Source organism: Pelodiscus sinensis, chromosome 7 (genome assembly GCF_052426305.1).
Source record: "Pelodiscus sinensis isolate ZL-2025 chromosome 7, ASM5242630v1, whole genome shotgun sequence".
Taxonomy (NCBI): Eukaryota; Metazoa; Chordata; order Testudines; family Trionychidae; genus Pelodiscus; species Pelodiscus sinensis.
In genome coordinates, this window is record NC_143058.1 from 56842856 (window position 1) to 56860574 (window position 17719).

Genomic DNA, 17719 nt, shown 5'->3' on the forward strand with positions numbered 1-17719 from the left:
GCAAAGAATTCATTTAGTTTTTCCACAATGACTTTATCGTCTTTAAGTGCTCCTTTTGTATCTCGATCATCCCGGGGACCCACTGGTTGTTTAGCAGGCTTCCTGCTTCTGATGTACTTAAAAACCATTTTGTTACTACCTTTTGAGTTTTTGGCTAGCCATTCTTCAAACTCCTTTTTGGCTTTTCTTAATACATTTTTACACTTAATTTGGCAGTGTGGCAGGCCCCACCCACCTGGGTCCCCAACACCCTTGTAAGACAGTTTACAACTGGCCCTTTAAGCCCTTTAAGCAGGGTTAAGGCCCTCTGGCCTGAGTCCACACCGTAGTATACACCTGGCCCTTTAAGCAGGGCTAAGGCCCGCTGGCCTGAGTCCACACAGTAGTTTATAACTGGGCCTTTAAGCAAGGCCAAGTCCACAAAGCAGTTTATCATTGTAGCAGGGATGCACCCCAGGTAGGGGGACCCAGGCCCACCCTACTCCACCAGGTCCCAGCCCAGGGCCCTGTGAGCAACCAGGTACCGGGTCACTCCCTCAGCAGGGCCATCCAGCTGAAACACGCCAAGGTTCTCAGGCCAGGAGGGGCGGCTCTGGCTCCTGCTCTGGGCCACTTCCTACCTGGACCCCCGGGCTTTCTTCCCCTGGACTTGCCCAGCTAGCTGCAATCTCCAGGCCAGCGTCCTTTCGGCCGGCAGTTTCCGGGTGGCACCAACTCGCCTCCACCTTCCTTCCGGCCTCTCCTGGAGTCCCTGGCAACCGCTGAGGGCAAGCTCCCTTCTCCAGTCCTTCTCCTTCAGCTGTCTCCCCAGACTGAGTCCTGGCCCAGGCTTTTATAGCCCTGCTGCAGCCTGGGCATGCTCGGTAGGGCTGTGGGGGAGGGGCCTCTGCAGCCAGGTAACCCTGGCTGGGCCCTGCAGGTTCAGTGCGGGGCTGCCTCACCCTGTCACAGGTAGTATTTATGCTCTTTTCTATTTTCCTCACTAGAATTTGACTTCCACTTTTTAAAAGATGCCTTTTTATCTCTCAATGCTTCTTTTATGTGGTTGTTAAGCCATGGTGGCTCTTTTTTAGTTCTTTTACTGTGTTTTTTTGGGGGGTATACATTTAAGTTGGGCCTCTTTTATGGTGTCTTTGAAAAGTATCCATGCAGCTTGCAGGGATTTTACTTTAGTCACTGTAGCTTTTTAACCAACCTACTCATTTTTGCATAGTTCCCCTTTCTGAAATTAAATGCCTCAGTGTTGGGCTGCTGAGGTGTTCTTCTCACCACAGGTATGTTACATTTTATTATATTATGGTCACTATTTCCAAGTGGTCCTGTTATTACATTTTACCTCTTGGACCAGATTCTGCACTCCACTCAGGACTAAATTGAGAATTGCCTCTCCCCTTGTGGGTTCCTGTACCAGCTGCTCCAAGAAGCAGTTGTTTACGATATAGAGAAATTTGATCTCTGCATTTCGTCCTGAGGTGACATGTACCCAGTGAGTATGGGGATAATTGAAATTCCCCATTATTATACAGTTCTTTATTTTGATATTTTTATTTTGATAGCCTCTCTAATCTCCCTTAGCATTTCATAGTCACTATCGCTGTCCTGGTCAGGTCAGGTCACTATCCTGGTCAGGTGTTCAAGGGCTTGAGGTTCCCCACCCCTGATCTAGGCCTAAAATATACAATCATCAACCAAGTAACAGGTAACTAAAGCTGCTCTGACTTTGCTTTTGTGCAGCAATCACTGTTACCACACTCGGCCATAGGGCACCCATCCCAGCAATCAGCAGGCCTTGTTACAGAACGGAGATGCACAGAGCTGCATGGTAATTTCTGCCAGGGCAGATTCATTTCTGGCTCTTCCCCGTTTGACTTGTTGTCTGTTCCGGGCTTGAATCACTGCCCACACTGGAAACATGGAAACCAAGCTCCAGATCATTCTTGAAATCTCCCAAGATTGCCCCCAATCCCTGCAGTCCAACTAGATCCCCATGCATCCAACAGAGCCTGTGCAGATTTTCCTGGGAGCAAGTCCTCCCATGTCCAGTACAAGGTGCTGCTGGATACAAAAGCAGTCAAGGTGCTTCCATACCTCCTTTCTTGCTCTCTGCTCCTTTGGCTGGACTTGTGCTAGCCAGGGGAAGATAGCTAGAGAGGGTCAAGGAGAAATGGTGTAAATGAGAAGAGAGGCTAAAGGGGAAGAGGATTGTTGTTGGATAGAATGGGGTCAGGTGCTAAAGAAGTGGTCAAGACTGAAGAGTGAGACAAAGTTGGAGGCTGAACTGAATGGAGACAGTGTTTGGCTGTGTAAATGGGACAGGATCCCCAACTAATCCAAATACACCCAGGTTTTCATCTATTCAGAAATCCACCCTTGTCAACCTGCTGCAGGATGCTTCTTCCAGCAATGCCCAGCTCTCTCACAACCAGCAGCAACACTACAAAATTCACCGGAGAAAGCTCTCCCACTCAGCAACCCCTCTCCTAATGTCTTCTCATATCTTCTTATGACATTCTCATGTCTTATCATGGGTCCTGTGGAAGAAAACATTGTCCTCACTCTGGTTTGTAAGCAACAAGTAGCCAGAGGCAGTTTTATTATGAGCTGCAACAAGGGAAAAATTGCTTTGGACAGGGAGGGGGGAGGAGTCCCTCCCCCCCAGGCATATCTTCGAATACAAGCAATTATGAAGCAGCTTATATACTGTCCAATAGATATAATAATAACAATTAGTCTCCTTCCCATTACAAACACCAATGGCTAACAGTTATTTTAGTTCCACCCAGATGCTCCTTATCTCAAGGTCCCTGCCAGAGTCAGCATTCTATCCTTATCTCCATGTGGAGGTGAGAGGCAAAGGCAGCATCTAATTACGGATCTCATGTTGTCAGGCCACAGACTTAGCCTGACTCTTGCTCTCTTGCTAACAAGACCAAGATAGCTGCACACAAATTCCCTTATTCCCTTTTCCTGCCTCCACAGTCCCCCCTTTGTGCTTACAGCACAACTACCTTTCTAAACCTTTATTTTCGTTAAACATTACATAATTAGTACAAACATAAAAGCTATTTCTATTACTACATCTTTTACAACAACAATCAAATATGGAAGCTTTAATAAGCAAAAGCAATATAATCATTAATATCCCCAATATAATTCTATGATGGGGCTGTTCTATAATTTTAATAACATAACACAACATATCATAATTAGTACACCAGAGAGAATGTGCTATGGATTAAATGGATATTCAGAGATTTCTTTGAATCTCTGGTAAGAGTGAAAGCAGATTTTGGAATCGGTCGGGTACTAAGGTAATCCAATTAAAGGATATTTGAAACTTAAGGATTAATTGCATCTAAAAACCAATTAGGGAGGGCAAGTACATACTGATGGTACCCATCCATAAGTACAGAGTCCAGATCAGAGGGAGAAACCCAAACCACTCCCACAAGTTTCTCCTTGGCAATATACAATACTTCACTTCTTTCACCAAGGTCAGTTCTTAATGTCCTTTTGTAGTCAGAAATCTTTGGGCTTTGGCGGTGTCAGAGGAGTGGACTTTTCCTCTTTTTTTTCTTGAAACAGTTGTGGTTCAGCATCATGCAGGGGAGAGGTTACCAGCACATCACCCTGTAATATTTTGGTTCTTCTGGTGACCAGCAGGTAGGAAAGCAGGTCCAGAAGGAGAGAGAGGCTTATCAGCAGTCGGGATCATTTCGAGATGGAGGGATCTTTTTGCAGTGAGAAGCATTGGCTAACTCAGTCCTTGGCACTTCCCAGAGGTGTTGGTGGTTAGCAAAACTTGGTAAAGGTCTTTCTAGAGCCGTCTTTCGCTGATGGACATAAGAGTCTCTATTCTTTGAGCTAAAAGCCAGCTGGCTCCTTTGGAACCAAGCTTATTTCCTAGGAATAAAACAAACCATAAAAACAATCCAGCACGGTTGTTTGGTACTGGCCTTATCAAAGTGAGGCCCTTTTGGAATGTAGTGGCCAGGGGAACCAGGGTCCCAGTAACTGCTGTACTATATGCTTCCCTGGGCTGGCCTAATGATTTGAGTTGTCAGTTCTCAGCAAGATACCATGGACTGCCTCAGTTTACTCCTATAGTTCCTTTCTCTTGACTTTGGGGTTCTCCTTAACCCACCAGGTTAAATACAATAGTTTCAGGGTTTTTTTTAATTTACCTTGGAAGTGCCGGTACAGCACCAGCATTATTATAAATGTTAAAATCAAAACTCCCCACATAATTTGGCAAACACTATTCAAATCCAGGGCCAGTAAACCCTCCTCTAGGTACTTACTTCTGCTGTGCCACTCAGGATCTCATGTTAGGTTACTTATCACTGCCGAAGTGCGATAGAGCCACATTCCATCAATGGTCAGGATCGCCTGGTGAGGGGCTGTTTTGCATACAGATGGATATGTAGAGGAGCAGGACCTTCCATTTAGTTCAGTGGAGCGGTCTATCTGGGTAGTCAAACACCAGTAGGTACCGTTTATTTGGACCAGCTCGATGTTCATTTGTTTTTCTATGACAACCACATCAAACCTAGGCAGATTCGTCATGATGTTAGATGCGCAGGTACATAAAATGTCCTTATCAAAGTGGGTACAACAATCCCTGGGTATAGGGAGGCTCCCACTGTGGGGATAACATATTAATGTATTGAAAATGATTCCCCCAAATGGAAGTGACTCCCCATAATTTGTTCCCCACAACTTAGTGTTTAGATTTATTATTAATTCTTATTATTATTATTAGTTAAGATTGTTAAATGTTTAGATTTATTATTATTATTGCCCCTTTAGAATATAATGTATTAGGTAATGTAACTTAGAACTGTTAAAAATATAATCCTAACTGTTAAGAATATAATCCTATGTAGCCAGAAACAACCCCCCCCCCCCCCCCTGCGCTCCAGGGCATACTCAAGCTTGTGCAAGGGGCTGCTTGAAATTGACATTGCAGAGATACATTGTAACAATGCATTGTCAAGCCACTAACTCTGCTATGGGAGCCAAGCCCTGTAATTGACTAAGGCCATTGTTACTTAATTGAGGCCTGTTCTCTTTAAAACATTGTAACTTTATTCAGCACTCAGAGAATGTTTTAAGCAATACCACCCAGAAACTTTTTGTAACTACAACTCTGATATATGTAAAGTTATTATTATACAAAAACATTGTATGGGAAACATTAAGGAATGTATGTAAGAGAGAGAGAGTGCTTGGATGATGAGTGAATGGTTCTGAGAGGTGCCAGCCTGAGAATACAGCAACAAAGGGCTGAAGAAGGCGTCAGGTGCCAGTGCAACCAAAAGGTGTCAAGTGGAGAAACTGGAGGTCCACCCGATGAGATCACTGATGAGCACCTGGCAGCCACCCTGGAGACATCAGCATGATACAGCAATTTCCATAGACTGGCATAGGAAGAAATTCCTATAAGAACTGGACTAAAAAACTATGGAATCAGAGTCCAAGGTTCTGCTGCCAGCCTACCAGGAGCTTCAGATGTGCACCTGATCAGGACTTCGCTCCCCACTACCATCACTTGTGTACAGAATACCTGGCCAGTATTCTGTCACAAGCAACTTCCAGGCTGGTAACTATACACAGAACTTGAATGAATGGATGTATGAATGAATGGTTATATATATATATATATATATATATATATATATATATATATATATATATATATATATATATATATATATACACACAAGTGTATAAGGGTTAAGTAGTGATAGGAATAAGTAGTTAAACAACGTTGTTTGCTTCTATCTTTTCTTTATTTTTTATTATTATCTTTACAATAAATGTGGCTTTTTGCCTTATCCCCCTCATAAGATCCTGCTTGCTTTTATTTGGTACAACACCACATCTTTAGAATTAGCAATGCCCTCGACTCTATCTATATGCCCCTGCTTTGGTACAGGCAGGGAGGTTACCATTCTGATCACTGTGAGTGAGGAATCCCCAGAGGGGCCAAAAACAAACGGTTATACTATGGCCTGTCCAGGTGGGCCTTTGGGTCCTCATGGATTCTCTACTTCCCCACTCTCATGGATAGGCACGCGGGAGATGGGGACTCACCACCATTAGGGCTGGGTGGTCAAAGCTATCCTCCAACATTACTCTTCTAATACCTTTAATTTAGTTTCATTAATTAGCAATCCAATTAGTCGCTGGTCCAAATATCTGGTTGTGTCTAATGAAGTGAACACAGAGACAGATCCTTCAAACTATTTAGGATCAATTGATTAGCTTGGCTGGTGTCTAGGCCTTTACAGGCACTAGATATTACTGCATCTACCAACCTGGATCCTATACAATTTCTGGGCTATGACATAAGTGTTGCTGACAGAGTTTCCAGGCCCAAACCAGCCTGCGATGGTATCTGCTAAGCCCCATTGCCGAATTAGGTGTTTACCAATTTGATTAGCCAATCTGGTAGTGTTGGTGCATTGCTGGTTTATACCTTCAGTCTCTTGCTCTCTTGCTAACAAGACCAAGATGGCTGCACACAAATTCCCTTATTCCCTTTTCCTGCCTCCACAGTCCCATATGAAAAGAGATTAAAAAGCCTTGGATTTTTCAGCTTAGAAAAGAGGAGACTAAGGGGGGATATGACAGAGGTCTATAAAATCATGACTGGCATGGAAAAAGTGAATAAGGAAAAGATATATACTTGTTCCCACAATATAAGAACTAGGGGTCACCAAATGAAATTAATAGGCAGCAGGTTTAAAATAAACAAAACGAAGTTTTTCTTCACTCAGTGCACAGTCAACCTGTGGAACTCCTTGCCAGAGGATGCAGTGAAGCCTAGACCTTTAACAGGGTTCAAAAAAGAGCTGGATAGATTCATGGAGGTTAGATCCATGAATGGCTATTATCCAGGATGGGTAAGAATGGTGTCCATGGCCTCAGTTTCTCTGGAGGTGGGTGACGGGAGGAAAATACGTCAGGATTACCTATTGTGTTCTCTCCCTCTGGGACTTCTGGCACTGGCCACTGTCGGCAGACAGGATACTGGGCTGGATGGACTGTTGGTCTGACCCAATATGCCTGTTCTTATGTGCTTATATTCTTGACTTATTCCCAAATCCTTCCCAGTCTCATAGAATCATAGAACACTAGCACTGGAAGGGACCTTGAGAGGTCATGGTAGGACCAAGCACCATCTAGACCATCCCTGATAGATGTCTGTCTAACCTGCTGTTAAATATCTCCAGTGATGGAGATTCCACAGCCTCTCTAGGCAATATACAGGAACAAAAACCATTCTTACTATACTTCCTCTAAGGCTACATCTAGATTACATCTCTCTGTCGGCAGAGGGATGTAAGTGAGGCACTTTGAAAAAGCAAATGAAGCAGGGATTTAAATATCCCACGCTTCATTTGTATAATCACGTTATGGCGTTTTTTCAAAAAAGCGCCATTTTGAAAGTAAAACTGCTGTCTAGATGCGGTTCTTCCGAAAACAGCATGTTTTTTCAAAAGATCCTGTACTCCAAAGAATCTTTTGAAAAAACGTACCATTTTCAAAGGAACAGCATCTAGATCACGGTTTTACTTTCAAAATGGCGCTTTTTTGAAAAAGCACTATAATGCAATTATGTAAATGAAGCACAGGATATTTAAATCCCTGCTTCATTTGCACTTTCAAAGTGCCTCATTTACATCCCTCTGCCGACAGAGGGGTGTAGTCTAGACACAGCGTCAGAGACAGCTCACCTGTCAGCATGACCTGTAGTAGTCTCTTTACCAGTTTCTTTTCCACCTATGGCTCTTCTATTAATCTCCATCTTCTACAATTTCACTTATAATTTCCCATGTGGAACTGTATCAAATGCCTCAGTTCTCTCCCAGCTCAACCATCACCAGTTCCAGAGGATACAAGGAATAAGGTTCTTGCCTCCCCTTTCTAGCCACTCCCATTACTCAGTAGAAGACTCCATAACTTATCACTAGTGAGAAATGCCATATGTGTGTGGGAATAATCTAGACACCAGGCTGCTGATAATCATGGGCTCACATTAATATTTCTTCTGCAGCATTAATCAGTAACATGAGTGCACAGTAAATAGAAGCCAACTGTTTGAATCTTCACAAACAGATTAGTTTTTTAAATAACTAGTTTTTGACTGAGCACCCTTTCAAACAAAATAGTCTGACCAAAGGTTTATAAATGGATAGATAATTCCAAATATTTTGTCCCTCTGTTGCTGGTTAATGGCCTTTTCAAAAAAAAGTTGGGGAGGGATTGGACTACAGTACGCAGGAGAAACAATGAAAAATAGTCTTCAAACAGAAAGGTTTGCAGAACCTGAGCTTACACTGCAAGTGACAGTATGTTTGTTTCACCTGCGCAGTCCTGGGTTCTCATGTGGTGTCTGCCTCATGAGCTTTTCAGGATACCACAAGTGTCCTAGTTTATCAGTCAAAACCTTTTAACAAATGTTTTGTTTTATCAAATGTTTTGAACACACATTACTATGCCAAACAGAATTGTTCCCTCTTTCCAGAGGAAAAAACTCATGACATGCTAGTCAGCAATATATTCAGCACGGCGAAAAGTGTTTGGGGTGAAGAGAAAAGTCAAGCAAGTATAGACACTATTGAAGTTGTCATTAGTCATATAATCATGGATTGGAAGAGACCTCATTAATGTTCATTTTGAAAATTTATTCAGTGCTTCGTGATAAACTCAGCCAATAAAGTGACAGGAAACATGCTACACTCTGAGAAATTCGTGCGTCACCGAGTCAGAAGTTGGCAGACGCCACGCCAGCACAAAAAGTATGCCTTGGCCTTCTGTGCAAGTATTTTGCAATTCAAGCAAGCATTACCACACACAAGTGTCTTTGGTTTGATGTTTGAGGCATCAGTGCCTTTCATGTTAAGCAATGTGATTTTCACATTGAACACATCTCTTTATAGGAGTTCCAGAATTTGTCTGTGTTTAGACTCTTTAACTGTGGTTTTTAAGTAATATAAACACCTTAGATGCTTCCTTTAAGGTAACTTGTGTTAGATGTGGGAAACCTGATTTTAAAAAAAGAATAGATTCATAAAATATTCAGATGCAATTTGGGACTCGAATAAACATTCTTCTCCAACAGCCCTTATTTCAGGACATCACTTGCAGTCCAGAGTTTACTTCTTTTCCACACAAGTCTGTCTCCTTACTTTTATCACAGAAAGTTACTTAAAGTAGAAATCATCTTGACCTGAGGTTATACAGTTATCCTACAGTATATTACGTTTTCTGCCTAAAATAGTCTTGTTCTCTCTCATATGAAGCCTTTATCACACATGATGTCCCCTATTGGGCCTTGGTAGATCATGGATCTATAAAATTTCTTGTAATTTAAGGCCAGAAGGAACTATCTAGTCTGACTTCTTGCATGACATAGTCCACAGAATTTCACTCAGTCGCCCATATATTGAACTCAATTAACTTAGGCTTGACCAAAACATCTCTCAGAAAAGGCATCCCGTCTTGATTTGAAGCCATTGAGAATATAACTCCCCTGAGAGTTTGTTGCAGTGGGTCATCACTCATATTGTTCAAAATGTATGCCTTATTTATATGGTTAAGTCATCCTGCCAGGTCACTCTATGTTTAATTTCATACAGCTATAAGCTATGTGAAGGCTTTTATATGGCGTTCCAATGTTTTATACAGTTTTTGAAATTATAGCCTAGACAACATGGGTTTTAATATGTGTCTTCTTAATTATGTGTATTAGCTTAGCACTTATGGCATGTCTACACTGCAGAGTTATTTCAAAATAATTCACATTATTTAGAAATAACCAGGCAAGTGTCCACACAGCAAGCAAGTTATTTCTAAATAGTTATTTCGGGAGTTATTATTCCAAAATAACTTATCATATATATAGTAGCCCAGTGTCTGAGAGTCTGTAATGCCGAAATGCTGGCTGTTCCCTCTGGGCAGCGCTGTTGCCTCCCTGGCTGTTCCCTCTGGGCGGCGCTGTTGCCTGAGTCACGTTCTTCACCTCCCACCTTGGCGCTCGGCTGACTTCTGCGCCGCTCAGCCAGGCCGCCGTGGGGAGCAAGCAGTGCAAGTGGCCGTTTGGGAGCCACGGTCCCCATGCAGCACCGCCATACAGCTCCCCTGCGGTGGCCCAGCTGAGCGGTGCAGAAGTCAGCCAAGCGCCATGGCAGGAGGGCAAGGGGGCGGGGCGGTGACATACACGGCCAGGGGGCAGGGCCTGGCCATGTATGTCACTGCCCCGCCCCCCCTTCACTTCCTCCTTCGCCTCCCGCCATGGTGCTCGGCTGACTTCTGCACCACCCAGCCGGGGGAGCCCAAATGGCCGCTTGCTCTGCTTGCTCCCCTGCAAAAGCCTGGCTGAGCAGCGCAGAAGTCAGCCGAGCGCCACGGTGGGAGGCGAAGGGGGACAGGGCGGTGACATACACAGCCAGGGGGTGGGGCCTGGACGAGTGTTCATTCCTGACGGAGGCAGAGGAGAGCGGACAGAGAGTGAGAGGCAGGACAGGGAGAAGAGAAAGAGAGAGATGGAGAGATAGGCAGGAGGTGGAGGAGAGCTGAGAGAGAGAGGGGGAGGCAGTAGGAGGAGAGAGAGAGAAAGAGAGACGGAGCGAGAGACTGGAGGCTCAGGAGAAAAGACCGACATGGAGGAGAGTCCTGAAAATCCCATCTTATGACGGGCTAATTGGCTAGTCATATATATAGTAGCCCAGTGTCTGTGAGTCTGTAATGCTGAAATGCTGGCTGTTCCCTCTGGGCAGCCCATGCTGCATGGGGAATGTGGAGCCCAAACGGCCGCTTGCGCCGCTTGCTCCCCCGTGGCGGCCCGGCTGAGTGGCGCAGAAGTCAGCCGAATGCCATGGTGGGAGGCGAAGGGGGGCAGGGCGGTGACGTGCGGCGTGACAGTGGCTCCAGGCCCCGCCCCCTAGCCGTGAATGTCACCGCTCTGCCCTCCTTCACCTCCCGCTGTGGAGCTCGGCTGACTTCTGTGCCGCTCAGCCAGGCCGCCGCGTGGGCTCCGCGCCCCCCAAGCAGCACGGGGAGTGGAGCCCAAAAGGCCATTTGGGCTCCATGGTCCCCCGAGTGAAAGGCAGGAGGGGGAGGAGAAGTGAAAGAGAGAGACAGAGAGAGAGGCAGGAGGCGGAGGAGAGCTGAGAGAGAGAGAGAGTGGGGGAGGCAGTAGGAGGAGGAGAGAGAGAGAGAGAGAGAGAGAGAGAGAAAGAGACCGGAGGTTCAGGAGAGAAGACTGACGTGGAGGAGAGACCTGAAAATCCCGTCTTATGATGGGCTAATTGGCTAGTTTTGACGTCATAGCCCAGTGTCTGAGAGTCTGTAACGCCAAAATGCTGTCTGTTCCCTGTGGGGGGGGGGCGCTGTTGCCTGAAATTCTGGCTGTTCCCTCTGGGCGGCCCGACTGCATGGGTAGTGTGGGGCCAAAATGGCTTGTTTGCTCCCCCGCGGCAGCCTGGCTGAGCAGTGCGGAAGTCAGCCAAGTGCCACGGCGGGAGGGGAAGCGGGGTGGGGTGGTGACATGTGGCGTGACAGCGGCTCCAGGCCCCGCTCCCTGGCTGTGAATATCACTGCCCCGCCCCCCTTCGCCTCCTGCCATGGCGCTCAGCCGACTTCTGCACTGCTCAGCCAGGCCGCCATGTGGGAGCAAGTGGTGCAAGCGACCGTTTGGGCTCCATGCTCCCCATGCAGCACAGGGAGTGCGGAGCCCAAACGGCCATTTAGACTCCGCGGTCCCCTGAGTGAGAGGCAGGAGGGGGAGGAGAAGAGAAAGAGAGAGACAGAGAGAGAGGCAGGAGGCAGAGGAGAGCTGAGAGAGGGGGAGGGAGGCAGGAGGAGGAGGAGAGAGACGGAGCGAGAGACAGGAGGCTCAGGAGAGAAGACCAATGTAGAGGAGAGCCCTGAAAATCCCGTTTTAGGATGGGCTAGTTGGCTAGTATTGAAATAACGCTGTAGTGTAGACGTGCCCTTAGAGGCCTCCAACTGGGACTGGGACTGTGCATGTGTAGTAACAGCATGTCTGTCCTAGCACTAAATAGACAAGACAAGAGAAGGAGAAAATCTATCTTTATTTTATAGATAGGGAACAGAGGGTATGTCTACACTTTAAAAAGTTACAAAGGCACAACTGTAGTGCTTCAGCATAGGTAAGCCACCTTTTCTATCAATCTAGCACTGTTTATACTTGAAGTTAGGTCAGATTAACAGTCCTGCTCAGGGGGGTGGCTTTTTCACATCCCTGCACTATGTAGTTAAGATGCCAGTTTTCTAGCTTAGACCAAGCCTGTAACATTGAAGGTGCAATTTTGATCTCTTGATTCACCCCAGTGTAAGTAAATATCAGAGTCAGGCTCTGCCTTTTCAAGTGATTTACCTAAAATGACACAGGAAACGACTGAACTGCAAGCTGAGAATGTGTGTGTATTTGCCTACCTACACTTAAAAAAAAAAATCCCTATATAGATAACACTCTAGAACTCCTGGTCTGATTGTATTTGCAGATACACAAGGGCTTACTGCCACATATCCTGTCAACTCAGCCCCGAATGAAGTATGCAGCGACACAAACCCACATATCCGGGACCAAACTGATACCATCCTGTCTGTCGCGGTTTGAGTTGGCCAATACCTTTTTGGAAGACTTTAGTCAGCAGCTAACCTGATAGTTTCACACTCTTTAATGGACAGGGATTACAGATTGTTGTGCCTCATGACTTATTTTTCATCCTGCCAGTAAGTTTCCTGTGGGTAGAATCTTGGTGATTAAAGGGTGCACAGAGGCAGCTTTGCTCACTCACTTCTCTGGCTTCCTGGGTCACCAAGACTTTGATCTTAAAACTTCCAGCCAACTTCCAGCCAATCCTTTTGGGAGCTTCATGCTTGCTCTAACACTATGGCCTCTTCCTCAGGGGAAGTAGATGCTGGCCTGTCAAATGGCTGTTGGTTTGTTAAACTATGCCTATGAAGTTCTGGAATTCTGGACTGTAGCCATTTTGAAAGCGGGCTTACAAGTTTGACACATTAGGCAGAAGTGTCAATTTTTATCTGTGTTGAATTGTAAAGCACACAGGGAATTTCCCTGGAGAGTCACTATTCTGGTGAAAAAATAAGAGCTCTATTATCCTCCAGTTGTACACAAATCCACTACACATAACTCTAATGGAAGTTGCATGTATCAGACTGTGGTAAGGCAAATTTGACACACATCACTCAGTTATGAAACCCCTGCAGAGAAGGAAGTGCCAAGACTGACACTTGTGCTAACCTTAGAGCCAGGCAGCCTAACTCCTTCCTGTGAGATGTCCCACAGGAAAGGGCAGAGATATGAAGTTGTTAATTTTTGATCCTCCTTCTTACTTGAGAGTCAGTTCCGGTGGCAGTACAAAGAGGAAAAAAACCTAAAACAATGCCTAGTTTGAAAATTGAACTTATGATAGGTCCAGCTTTTCCTGTCACCCTCTTTCCTTCCGCATAGCGACGCATTGGCTAGGTGAACAGAGCTGGACAGTAGTTGAAATATTTTTTGTCAGAACATGCAGATTAACCGAAACGGTTTCTCAAGCCCCAGGATGGAATTTCTGTGGGGGAAGGGAAAAAAGGAAGGTCTTTGTCTCTCTCCAGAACAGCCCATTGCCTAGTTGTTAGGGCAGGGGTGGGAAAAGGGCCTCCACAGGCCAGATACGGCCCACCAAGTGGGTTAATCCAGCCTGCAGAGGCCCTGCCACTCCCCTGCCCTGATTGGCCTAGGGGTGGGGAAGTGTGCAAAGTTTCCTCCACCCTGCCCCCACTCTGCAAGGAGCACATGGCACTTAGAAGTGCCACGCACTCCTGGCAAGGTGGAAGGAGACTTTGTGTGCTCCCCACCCCCAAGCTCTGATTGGCCTGGGGAATGTGTGAAGTCTCCTCCCACTTCCAGGGGCATGGGCGCCTAGCGGGACCCTCTGGGGGAAGGTCTCTGGGTCACAGTCTCTGCGTGAGGAAGCAGGGAAGTATCCTGGCCTCGCTCTTTCTGCTTGAGGCCCTGCCCCTTCCAGTGCAGCCCAAGGCCACTTCAAAAATTTCAGAAGTGGCCCCTGGCAAAAAAGTATTGCCCACCCCTGTGTTAGGGTGTACGGCTAGGGTGTGAGAGAGGCAGGAAATCGAGTTATTTATACTTGATGCAGAGCAACAAGCATTTGAACCTGGTCTTGTTTTTGTTCTGATGCAGAATGAAACCAAAATGTAAAGCTTCTTGAAATTGTTCAAGAAAGTTTTGGCCAGTCCCATATTGGAGTGCATTCAAACTCTCCCTTCTCCCTTCTGCAAGGGGTGCATCTACCACAGACATGGAAGGAAAACTGTTAGAAAAGAACAGGTGACCCAGAGGCAGATGGGGTCAAAGTATTCTTCATTGCAGATACTCGTTCCGTTGTGGACCTCCAAAGCCCGGGTCTAAGTGAGCAACAAATTAACCAGAGGTTCACCTTTTTATCTTCGTTAGTATGTAAATGCACTTATCTCCTACATCCTCCCTTAAGCCCTAATTTAGTAATGTGAACACCATAACCATGTGATGAATATAATTATACCAGCCCCTGTTGCTTGCTTCAGCTAAAAAGCTGTAAGCAGTAAGTTTTACATTACAAACTTCTTGAACCAGTAGCTTACAAGGGGGACAAAAAGGGGCTGTGACCCTGAATATGTTTCAGAATAGGTGGGAAAGAGGGAGGGGAGGAAGATAACATACAGTTATAGACAAAGAGTATTCATTAGACGTTACATCTTTGGTAGAGCTACATGCTTACCTAGCCCAAGCAAGCAAGAAAGGAGGAGAGCATGTCTATAAATCAATAGGGACTCTCATCACCATGGTAGCTGTCGAGGGGCAGGACCCCTCAACAGTCCGGAAGCTCCAAAGTTGGGGTCCATGCCTGCTTTCTGCAGGGCAAATAAGGCCCGTAGACCCAGTTCCCCTCAAACGTCCCTCTACCAGAGTACCTATGGCCTTCCAGCCTCGTTCCAAACACAGTCCCCTCTATCAGGGTATGTACAGCTCTGTGGGCCTAGTTCCAAAGTACAGTTCCCACTAGCAGGGTATATACGGCCCTGCAGACCCAGTCACAAACACACTCCCCTCTCTCAGGGTCAGTAGGACCTAGAGGCCTAGTCCAAGGGAAGCCTCCCCGAGTGCTAGGGAGCTGGATTGTTGTGGGGTGGCCCTCCCACTCCACCGAGTCCCAGCTCAGAGCCCTGTTGGCAGTGAGGGATTCCTGCTGAAGCGCGCTGAGCTCCTGGAGGACAATCCTACCATTCCCAGTGCGGTGTTCAGCTCTTGGGGCGTTACTCGGCAGATCAGACCCTCGTACACATCCTCCCTGGTCGGGGGGCTGCTACTACTACTGCTACTGCAGAGGTTGATCAGGAGCTCTGGCCTGAGCTCCTTCCCCTCTGGCAGTCTGCCCAGACTGAGTGACTCCCTGGGCTTTTATACCTGGCCACCCTTGCAAGCATGCCTACCAGGATCGTGGGGGTGGGGCTCTTTCAGCTAGCTGGGCCGAGGCAACTCTCAGCGGTTCAGTGCGGGGTTGCCATGCCCCGTCACAGTAGAGATCACTCAGACCCCTTATTTAACTCTTAAACACCCCAAGCAAAAACCAACTCTTCCTCTCACTGATTATTATTTTATTTTAACCCTGCCACAGAGAAGTGGGTTTGAGGACGCTCTTCTGTTGAGTTAATCAGATGTCAAGAGCTCGGCACCCGCATAGAGATGCAGCATTATCACTTAAGTCATGTGGCTGTTAGTGCCAATCTCGGATGTGCATAAGGGTCTAAACTGCAAAGGGAACATGTGGATACCTCCCTCCCCCATTTCCCACCCTCAAGCAAAACCTATGAACAGCCAAGCTTGGGAGAAAGCTTTACGTAAAACTTTATTGGCTGTACATTTCAATGTAAAGCCAATAAAGTGTGGACTGTGTTCAGAGTGTGGACTCCAGGAAACGCCAGGATGGAAACTCAACCAGTTACAGGCCACTGTTCAGTTTTTAAAGGAGATGGAATCAAACATCCTGCTCCTTTACAGAGACATGTCTGTCTCTCCATGAGCTAAGCCCAGAGACATCCTTTTTGCAATAGTAGGGATTCAGCCCCCACGGGTGTTTCTCCACCTAACCGAAAAAGCATCACTATTTAACTGCACAGTTACATTTAGAGACGTTCCCATCGCTGGAAAGAGGATATCTGACTACAGTGCCAAAATAGAAGGAAAGTATCCAAAAACAATGAGTTCTTCATTTGAGATGCTGCATTGTTTTAGTGTAAATTAAGGAGATTATCCAGGTACCCATGGATTTTTAAAGACACCAGCACAGTCTGAATACAGAGAAACTTCAAATCAAAACAAAACTGAACTCTGGAAAAGCCCCTATCCGGGTGCCCCTGCACAAGGTGTGGAGCAGCCAGCTCTCAGTGATGCTGACCCCGCAGTCTCTGCCCCCAGCCAACCCTCAGTGCTGCTTGCAGTGTGCTGTGTGGGGCTTGGGAAGCAATTTAAAGGACCGGGGCTCTGGCTGTCACCGTTTCTGCAGTAGCAGGGACCATGGCTAGGAGCTCTCAGAACTTTTGCATAGTTGGTCCCCAGGCAACTGCTTCCTTCCCCTCCCCCAACTCCCATCTGCAGGTTGGGTCTCCTAATACATTGAACATAAATCCAGAAATACACATTGCTGGAGTCATTTTCTGTGGAAGTTGGTTTTGATAGACAATGGAGATAGTTAGAAGCCTGGATAAAGTAGCTGTAATGGTAGAAGCCATGAATGAGAATTGTGGCTAAAAAAACCTCTGTGTCAGATCAACACCTTTTCCAAGTGCAAGCTAATGGTTCTTATCAGCCTCTTGTAATTATTTAGTCTTTGAGATGCTCCTAGATTAATTGTTGGTTTTTAAGTTTTTCCTGTTCCAGACTCACTCAGCTATACCTCTGAAGCTTATCTATTCACTGTCTTTTTCTTCCTCCCCTTCAATTTTTTTCCTACTCCCCCCACCCTCCTTCCCTTATTTATTCTTGGATCTGGACTTCCAACACTCCAGTCATCTGAAGAAGTGGGCTGTGCCCATGAAAACTCATAATACCATCTACATGTTTTGTTAGTCTTTAAAATGTTACTAGACTATTTGTTGGTTTTTAAGTTTTACCTTTGGTGGGTGTTAGCTAATGAAACAGGCTGGAGAGCACCAACCCAGGCTAGCCAATCACTTGGGCATGAATTCGTGTCCAGGGCATAAGACAGTTCTCAAAACTTGCTTTTTGTTTAGCCAAAATAATTTCCCTCCCCGTGTTACTGCAAAATACTTCTTTCTAGTCTGTCCTTATTCTCTTTACTTCCCTCCACACATTCATTTTTCCCCCAGTAGAGGGCAGCAATGTTGCATCATTTATTTCATACAGAAACCCCTCTTCCCAGGAAAACCTAGTAAATGAGAGGTTTCAGAGCTAGTGATTAAAACTCTGGGAGAGTTTGAGTGTTTAGGTCCCTAGTCTTCATTCAAGATGGCTGCCAGTGACAAACACACAAGGGCTCTGATACGAGTTGTAGTTTACAAAGGCAGCAGTGAAATAAGGAGTGAGATAAGGCACAAAAACCAGAGCACGTTCTGAGCTGGAAAAAAACTTAGAACCTGAGCCAAATCACAGAGATCTGAG

General features: G+C 46.0%; 1 long non-coding RNA gene across 1 annotated transcript in view; it reads right to left on the reverse strand.

Annotated features, from left to right (window-relative positions):
- The window catches only part of LOC142830211 (uncharacterized), a 30562-nt gene extending 29790 nt beyond the window's left edge, over positions 1 to 772 (reverse strand). Inside the window, exon 1 of the long non-coding RNA XR_012905255.2 lies at positions 621 to 772. This is a non-coding gene — a long non-coding RNA (uncharacterized LOC142830211). The remainder of the gene's footprint in view (positions 1 to 620) is intronic.
- Between the last annotated feature and the right edge of the window lie 16947 nt (positions 773 to 17719).